Below are 9,316 nucleotides of genomic sequence, written 5' to 3' on the forward strand. Positions count from 1 at the left end.
GCGATATTTTAAGCAAAAGGATGGATAAAAGGACTTTTAAAACATATTACAAGGCTCTAAATTAGAAAGATGAAACCCTGAATTTTAAACGAACCTTTATAAATGATCGAGCCGATTAACGAAATTTACGGGCGTTACAAGTCTACCCCCTTAAAATGGGATTCGTCCCCGAATCCCGCTATACAGGAACTGTCACAGATGGAGACAAATCCTAATCATCTAATCATACAAGAAACGGAAGAAACAAAACCCATACGGGCACAAAGCTTACAAACAAGAACAAAGCTCGTTGCTCAACAAGTAAAAAGGAACTTGGAATGATATTACGCTACTACTTGGCTAAAACCATTACACATACGTTCTCGAAGGATTGAGGGATTGAAGCGGTCAAGTAAAAAGGAAACCCAGAGCGATAGCATGCTACGCCTCAGCTAAACAACTACGCGCAAAGCGTTCGAGAGGATGAGAAATGAACAGGAGAATTTAAGGAATGAGATAAACTTTAACACTCTCGACACGAGCATTAGCCAAATCCTATCCCTACAAAGACAGAACCCTATCACAGTCAAGCACATGTAGCGTTTAGAACATGAAAGGTAATGGTAAACTGCTAAAAACGTTGATCAAGTGTTATTAGTTGTTTACATTACCCGCCCGTCCTAAGCACCCCCTGCCCCTAACCATATTAGCATACCATCTAAAACGTAAGCAATTATGCACATAATGAAACCCTAAGGCTTATAAGGATGACTAAACAAATAAAAATTACCTCTTGGCGTGCAGCTACTCGTGGTTGGCATTTCTAGTCCTTCCTCTTACAGTTCGAATCCAAGCATTCAAGAATGCTCGGATCCCTCGAACATTGGCTCTGATACCAACTTGTAAAATCCTGAATCCCGGGAATCTGTAGTTGGTAATCACACCCAAAAATTCACAAAAAATTTAAACCAAGCAAGTTCATTTTATTAAAACTAGTTTCAGAGTAATAAACAGCGGAAATTAATAAGTATAAAAAATTCCCAAAACCGGGATACAAGTGCCCAAAACTCAAATGTAAATAAAGTGTCTGTTTTATTTGAAATCCTCGACCAGAAATGCCTTCAACCGTCTGAGTAGTCTCCAGCACGACCAAGCGATCATCTATAGTACTTAACCTGAAAATCAATCTAACATACACACAAAGTCAGCTTGAGCTGAGTGAATTCATGTTTTTATAAGTAACATCCATAAATCAGTTTAATTTAATAAATATAAAAAGGTTTGGAGAAAATCATAATTAAATAAATACATTTCCCTTAGACAAATACGCAACACGGGCCTCCTCACTCCGGGTCTTCCCCAAGTAATATATTTGGCTCGGCCGCAGTTTAACAAAACCAAAAATCATGCAACACGAGCCTCCTCACCCCGGGTCATCCCCAAGTAATATATTTGACTCGGTTACAGTTTAATAAAACAAAAATCAAGCAACACGAGACTCCTCACCCCGGGTCATCCCCAAGTAATATATTTGACTCGGTCACGGTTTAACAAACCTAAACACGTGATTCGAGTCTCTCACCCCGGGTCTTCCCCAAGTAATATATTTGACCCGACCACGGTTTAGTAGAACGGCGGGCCTACTCACCTCAAGTCACGAGACACGAAGTCAAGGACTCAAGTAATATATTTGACCCGCCGGGACATAAACCTGCAACACGGGCCTCCTCACCCCGGGTCCTTCCCAGGTAATATATTTGACCCGGTCATAGTTTACCAATACATACACATCCACATATACACTTACAGACATCTTAATCAATCAATCAACCAAGCAATATCATCACATACAATCCATAAATACTGGATAATCTAGGAATTAATTCTAGGCCAAATAGCAACCTCGAGCCTAGAATATAAGTAATATGTATAACCTTAAGGAATATATGACCACAACGAGTCTAAAATATCTTAAGGCATAGAATATAATTCAAACATAGATTCAAAAATGCACAAATACGAAAAAAGGCTATGTAATACCATCCAAATAGTTTAAACGGATAAAATTGGGTAAAATTGTAATAGGGTGTGTATGCTAGCCCAAAACATAAAAAGATTAAAAGGAGGCATTATGAACTCACCTGACACGAGTCACACAAATACCCACGAGTTAGAGAACTTCTAAGCCAATCCACAAATCACAAGCCTGTCGGATTACACACAAAGATTACTAACTAAATCGTACCGACTCATTTATTCTACGAGGCGTTCTAACACGATTTGATTGACCAAAGGCCTCGACCTTACCAAATTCAATTACATCAGCCCCCGAGGCCATGTATTTACCAACACCACCCTTAGTTAATTCTGGGGACAAAGGATTTCCAAACTACACCCGAAAGTTGTTAAATGTATCGAATACGTGCGTTAATGAGTTGTTTATGCACTTTGCAACCAACTCAGCCCCATGTGGACCAAATTAAGTATAATTACAGTCAACAAGTCCACCCGACACTACATGAGTTGAATGTGTCGGCAATTCACTTGTACAACACACAAACTACAAATTAAACGCGAATTAACGTTGTACCGACCCGTTTGAGCCACCGACAACCAATTCAGCCCCATTATCATAAAAATTAAGTTTTTCATAGCCTGTATAACATAAATAGGCTACAAAATCTGAATTGATTGTTAATCTCCTCAAACAACGCGCTAAATACAACAATCAACAAACTAGACAACCGAAATCTTAGTTTTCAATCTATCGACAATTGACTAACCAAAAGAGCTTCAATGCTCACCATATTAAAGTATAAAACATATGACATACCTAGGAATATGATGGAACAAAACCTCACTTTAAATAGCCCCGACAAGAACACAATTGGATAGCCACCAATTAAGCCTAAAACGAACGTATCGATCAATAACGAGTATAACATGCAGATTTTAGCATGCAAAGATGTATTTTATTTCATAGGAAAACCGTAGAAATAAATTATGAAATTTTACCAGAGTTTAATAAATGTCTTTGGTTTATAAGGATATTTTTATTATATTTTTATAGTACACATAAAAATCATAAAAATTCCTCAAACACAGAATGGTACGTGCAGCTATTTTAGTGCGCAGCAAAATGGTTTTATTTGTTTAAAAATCATTACCAAACCAAATTAAACGATTACAATTGTGTTGTAATCCTAACTCAAAATATGAAGTTCAGAAGTGGAACCAACCTATTTGGACCTGTCGAAAAAGAGTTATGATGTCAGGAAGACAGACTAGAATCCGTCTCCCCGCATCCGCTTTGACACACGTTTTTATAAAATCATAAAAACCATTCAAATCTCATCCAAAAATTACGAATTATACCTTTATGGAAACTAGACTTAAATTAAAACATCATGGAATCAAGAATGGATCAGAGAAAATCAATTTTCATCTAGTTACAGACCAAACAATAAACGAGTACGAATCTTTCAGCAACTGTTAAAATCAAAACTCAAACCCTAACATGATTATGACATCTCTAGGGTTCAATAACCGGTTTAATGGTGAAATAGACAATCCTTAATGTAATACTAACCTTGAATTGGAATAATATCACTTGAGAATGGTTGGAGAGGTGAAAAAAATCATGAAGATGGTGGCTGGTGTGTCTTCCGATCGCAAGTAAGAAAAGGGCGGCTAGGTTATACTTGTTTGGGGAAATTACAACTCAAGTCCCTTTACATGTAAATTGATATAAGTTGTTTCTAAAGCTTTATAAATAGACTTTTAAGAAGTACCAAAAGGCCCTTCAAGTTGGAAGATCAACTCCCGAATATTTTACAAACTCTACAAATGTCTCATGCCAATAAACGAAAATGCTGGGTGCTACATCCTAATCTAACACTTTACGTTATAAGAGGCAATGTTTTGAGCAAAAGGATGGATTAAAGGAATTTTAAAACGTATTACAAGGCTCTATATTAGAAAGATGAAACCCTGACTTTTAAACGAACCTTTATAAACGATCAAGCCGATTAACGAAATTTACGGGTGTTACACTTTAGTTTGTATTGAGATAGGGAGACCGATGGGTGATCTTTCTTTTAGGGTACTTTAGTAACGTTGGAGAGACTGTCAGGTAATCCGACCAACCAGTAAGTTTAAACGCCACTTAAGGTTTCCTTTTAGGCCACACCCGGATAATGATCAGGGATCCACTAGGTTGTCTAAGGGTGTCGTATTTTAAGATCCCGGTTCCATAATAGTTTCCATAGCCGAGAAAGAACTAAGATTTACAAGTAAGATTTTAAACCTAGGTAGTGTTTCTCTTATCTTTGATTTCGTCTAGGTTGTCGTGTTGAAGTTTGTCAGTGCTAGTGTCCGTTTTTAATTTAATTAGTTAATTATCAAATAAGTAAAATCATTAAGTTTTAAGTCAGAGTCTAGTTTAGGTGTCACTAGTGTCCTTTGGGTTAGATATCCCGAACTTCATTAGGCTTTACTACAGTCGATAGGTACACTTGCCTGTCTAGTGGTCTAACATTAGAAGAGTCTAGGTTTATAAATTTAGAACTAGAGTGTCTAGGTCAGGTTAATATTTTATAGACCGCTTTCAACACATCAAGTTGTTTGCGCCGTTGCCGCGGATACTTAGGCGATAGTGAAACTAGATTTGATAGAACTTAATTGGTTCATTGGTCATTTTGAGTCTTGAGTTGTGGTGTGTCTTGTGAGTCCATGTCTTTGTGTATTTTGTGATTAGTCTAGTGAGTATTATTTGTGTGTCTATTTGTCTGCATCTAGTAACTCTTAGAGAGTTTTTTTTAGTGTGTCGAGTAATTTTTTTTAAAGATTATTATTTATATATTTATCTGGTGCCCGTGATCCGTTTTGTTTGAATGTCCATTGCAGTGATTTTTATGGATCATTACTACAGGAACCGCCAGCATTGATACAATTATAGTCATCGGGATCATTTTAGGGAAGTTTTGTGTGAGATATGTGGTGGACCCCGTTGGTCAAATGATTGCTATTATTCACAAGGGGTTGCACATACGAGTATGAAGATCATCGACCTTACTCGCAACCGTATGAGCTTCAATGTCAATCACCATCTATACACGAGCTCGCCAGATTCACAGATGAGTTGTTGCAAAAATGTTTAAATAGTTGTGATCGTTGGGATCTAGAGCAAAAATGAATGAGATTTCAGGGTATTGAGCGACTGGTTAGTCGAAGATCGAGAGGAGCGTTTAACTATCAATACAGAGCAAGTTGTTTGCGAGCCAGAACACACCCCGGAACTGGAGACCATAATGGATGATGAAGTCCCACCTCCGGTTCAACAGAGCGTTGGCCATGTTGGCTCAGATTATTGGTATTCCACGCTTTGGTACTTTCGATCCGAACACATTGATGATGATTTTTGGGGTGATAAGAAGATAGGGGCAGTAGAGTTACCTAATAACACTGTGGTTGAAGTTGAAGAAGGTGATGAGGTGATGGAAAAAGCCATGGAGGAGGTGTGCATTCCTTCATGGGAGCTAGAGTTTGGTGACGAGTTATTGGATTTGCCCACTCTGTGTTGTGAAGAAGAAAAGTTTGACCCACTTGTTGATATAAAGCACCTTGAAGATTTACTGTATAACGAGCCAAGTGTGGGGATCGAGAAGGAGCCTTGTGAGGAGAGCCGTGAGGACGTAAGTGATTCAGTTCCTACGAAATTGCACCTCAAATCTGATAAACCAAAACAAGAACCGCACTCAATTTCCATTCAGGACGTGTCGAGGTTTGAAAAATTGGCTAGAAGAGAAAGGATACCGAGTCTCAGGGACCGTATTGTTTGTTGGAAATTGTCTTGCCCGCCTAACTTCAGCCAATCATTATGTAGGGATGACCACCTTTTGGATTACAGGCATATCATACAGTTCGGTCCTGGGAAATTCAAGAGTCAGTGGGCCTAGTTGAATTCATACCTTTGGCCCCACGAGAGTTTTTCAGTTTGTTTCTTCCAAACCATGAGTGAGAGGAGAGTGTTGAGGAGTATAGATGGAAAGAGGATAAAGGAGAAGCCTCCTGATTGAGGTTTCGGGTGCGAGTTTGGCTGAAGACTCTTCTGTAAACTTAGCGCTTCCCGGGAGGCAACCCAGTAATATGTTTTCTATCTAGTTTATTTTATTTTGATTTTATTTCTCGTTATGCCGGGTGTTTTCTTCTTTTGTTTTCATGTTGTTTCAGGGTTGTGTATGGACGGTTGATGAGCTAGGGTTTGAAGAAAGTGTGGGGATGCCGACTGCCACAGGATTACCAAGACATTTTCATGACTAAGTATTGATTGTCGCTTTCTTTCGTGATTGACAGCTGGGAAAAGAGCACTTGAGTTTGAGGCTTTTGTTTGAATTGGAGGGCAAGGAACATGACCTGCCATACACTTTCATGGATACATTTACCAGGGGAGTCTTTTCCATTTTATTTTTCTTTATGCTTTATTTGTGTCTTTTCCTTGTCTCACGATATTATATATGTCTGCTTGTACGTCGATGATATTGTGTGCACCACTTCATATGCTAAGCTGATAAAGGAGTTCAAGGAATGCATGGAGCAAGAGAGTGAAATGTCATATATGGGGTTATTAAAACTCTTCTTGGGTCTTGAGGTGAAGCAGACACCCAAGTGAGTTTTCTTGTCACAAGAAAAGTATGCAAAATCTCTTTTATCCAAATTCGGTATGAAAGACTGCAATGTAGAAGCCATGCCCATGAATACTAACGAAAAACTGTTTCTAGATGACAAGGCAGAAAAAGTTGATGAGGCTATGCTTAGAAGTCTTGTGGGGGGTCTAATTTACTTGACTCATACAAGACACGACTTAGCATATTCTGTTAGTCTTATTTCACGCTTTATACAAAGCCCATCAAAGCTTCATCTTGGAGCTGCTAAGAGAATTATGAGATATGTGGCTGGAACTCTTGGTTTTGGAATTTGGTATGTGAGGGGTGTTCCAGTTCAGTTGCTTGGTTACACGGATAGTGACTGGGCAAGTTCTATAGATGATAGAAAAAGTGTGTCAGCTAGTGTTTTCAGCTTGGGGAGTGAAGCAGTTACGTGGAGTTCTAAGAAACAGAGCACGGTTGCTCTTTCAAGCACTGAGGTGGAAATTTTGCCTCATCAGCTACAACTAGTCAAGTTGTATGGTTAAGAAGAATTCTATGTGACTTTGGTGTAGTACAGGAGTCACTAACTGTCATCTTATGTGACAATTATTCTGCCATAAATCTATCTAAAAATCCAGTCTTGCATGGTCGTCCAAAACACATAGAAATCAAACATCATTATGTACGAGATATGGTGGCCTAGCAAGAAATTTCATTGGAGTTCTGTAGTACTAATATGCAGTTGGAAGATGTCTTAACTAAAGCTCTGGGACGTGAAAAGTTTGTTAATTTTAGGCATCTCTTGGGAGTTGTGGACTGTGGAGCAAGGGGGATGATGGAAGTGCTCCAAAAGTGTCCGTACAAAGTGGCTAAATCAGTTGAGAGGTTCAAGTCATGGGCTGAGTTGAGCGGGTTTTCTGATGCACGTTTATTTTATGCTTTATGTTCTGTTTTGAATGTGTATTTTAGATTGTTAGGTCTTTTCCTGTTTTCTTGTTTCAGTTTGTTATCTTTTCAAGTATTTATACTCGGCGCCCATGTACTTGTAAAACATATAAAAATAATAAGAGTTTCCTCTCTTTCATTTTGAAATCTCTTATTGCTTTCATTATAATCTGATTCACTGATCTTCATTTTATCGGGTCTTGACAAAATACCCACTGAGTATACCGAGAGAAGAAGATGAGGTCGAGCCGTCTAGAATCCAGATGTGAATGTGAGAAACAAAATGCTGCTTCTTAATAGAAACCAAAACTAGACGAGGCGAGATTCGTAAATTGAAAATCACAAATTCGTTATCAACAACCAGAAGGTATATTGGAATTAGAAACAACTCTACTTCAAATTTTATATTATTATACTATTTTAATAATATATTTAGAATTTAATATATACAAATATATATGTAAAATAAATATATAAAAAAAGTTATGTCGGGTACATCGGGTCTATAATCGGGTAGATGGGTTAATGTTATGAGTAATCGATTCGGATAAGCGGGTAAATTACAAATCCCAAACTCGTCCCATACCCATGAAAAATTTCAAAACTAATTTCATACTTGTCCCAAAACCTAATGGGTCGGTTATTACCTGTCCAAATTGTGTTGGGTTTGGGGCTTTCCTGTTGAATTCGGGTTTCACTGCCATCATCCCTATGCAGAATCATTTCTTAATAAAAAAAACTCAGTATAACTTGATTTTAATCAATTTAAAATGCAGCACGGAATTCAAAATGCATTCTTTAATATATACTATAACCAGGTTAGGTATTCGTGTAGAACACGGGTTAGAATAAATAAATTTATTTAAATAATAACACAATGTAAGTTATAAAAATATGTTCGAACATATATAAAGATATAATATATGGTAAAATAAATTATACAATACACAATATACAATATGGAAATAAAAGGTTGAAAATTCGTAAATTTCTAAATATTTTTTTGTATACAATATTTGTAATTTTATGTATAACTTTATCCTCCATATTAAAATTATTAGTAGTTTTACATTGTTTTTGGTTTCAACTCTAGGTAATGGAACACATAACTGACCATCTGTTAAAAAAGATTATCTAAAAAAACAAACAAACCATCTAAAACTATTGGCCTTAGCTTTTATTAATCTTCATTGCAAACAAACATAAGCGAAAATTTCATTCTTTGAAATTTGAAATTAATTATTTTATCTAAATCAATGTGAAAATTCTTTATTTATAAAAATCCTAATACTATTAACTAATACAATATATTTATATAAAATAAAATAATATATTTAAGTTGCTATTAAATTTTTTAAACCTGGAAATAATTGTTAAAAAGAGAAAATAATAGATTAAAAATAAAAAAAAAAGAATAAAATATAAAACTATTTATAAGAAAAATATATATATTTAATATGAAATAGGTGAGAAGATTTTGTTATGACGAGTCATGCATGATAACATATGGCATTAAGAAACCTGTGTTCTAGATTAGAATAAATAATTTTGTTTAAATAATAACACAATGTGAAATACACAAAATATGTTCAAAAGATTTAAAGAAATAATATATGGTAGAATAAATTATACATTACACAATATGATAATAAGGTTATTGAAAATTCGTAAATCTCTATATATTTTTTTGTACACAATATTTATAATTTTAACCTCCATATCAAAATTAGTAGTTTCACTTTGTT

The 9,316-nt window shown here is 36.1% G+C and overlaps 1 pseudogene; it reads left to right on the plus strand.

The window, feature by feature from the left end:
• The first annotated feature begins 6,700 nt into the window (after positions 1-6,700).
• On the plus strand, positions 6,701-7,171 carry LOC143542060 (secreted RxLR effector protein 161 pseudogene; annotated as a pseudogene).
• The last annotated feature ends 2,145 nt before the right edge of the window (positions 7,172-9,316 follow it).

Source organism: Bidens hawaiensis, unplaced genomic scaffold (assembly GCF_021521415.1).
Source record: "Bidens hawaiensis isolate Kalapana, Puna unplaced genomic scaffold, B.hawaiensis_p1.1 tig00012745_1, whole genome shotgun sequence".
Classification (NCBI taxonomy): domain Eukaryota; kingdom Viridiplantae; phylum Streptophyta; class Magnoliopsida; order Asterales; family Asteraceae; genus Bidens; species Bidens hawaiensis.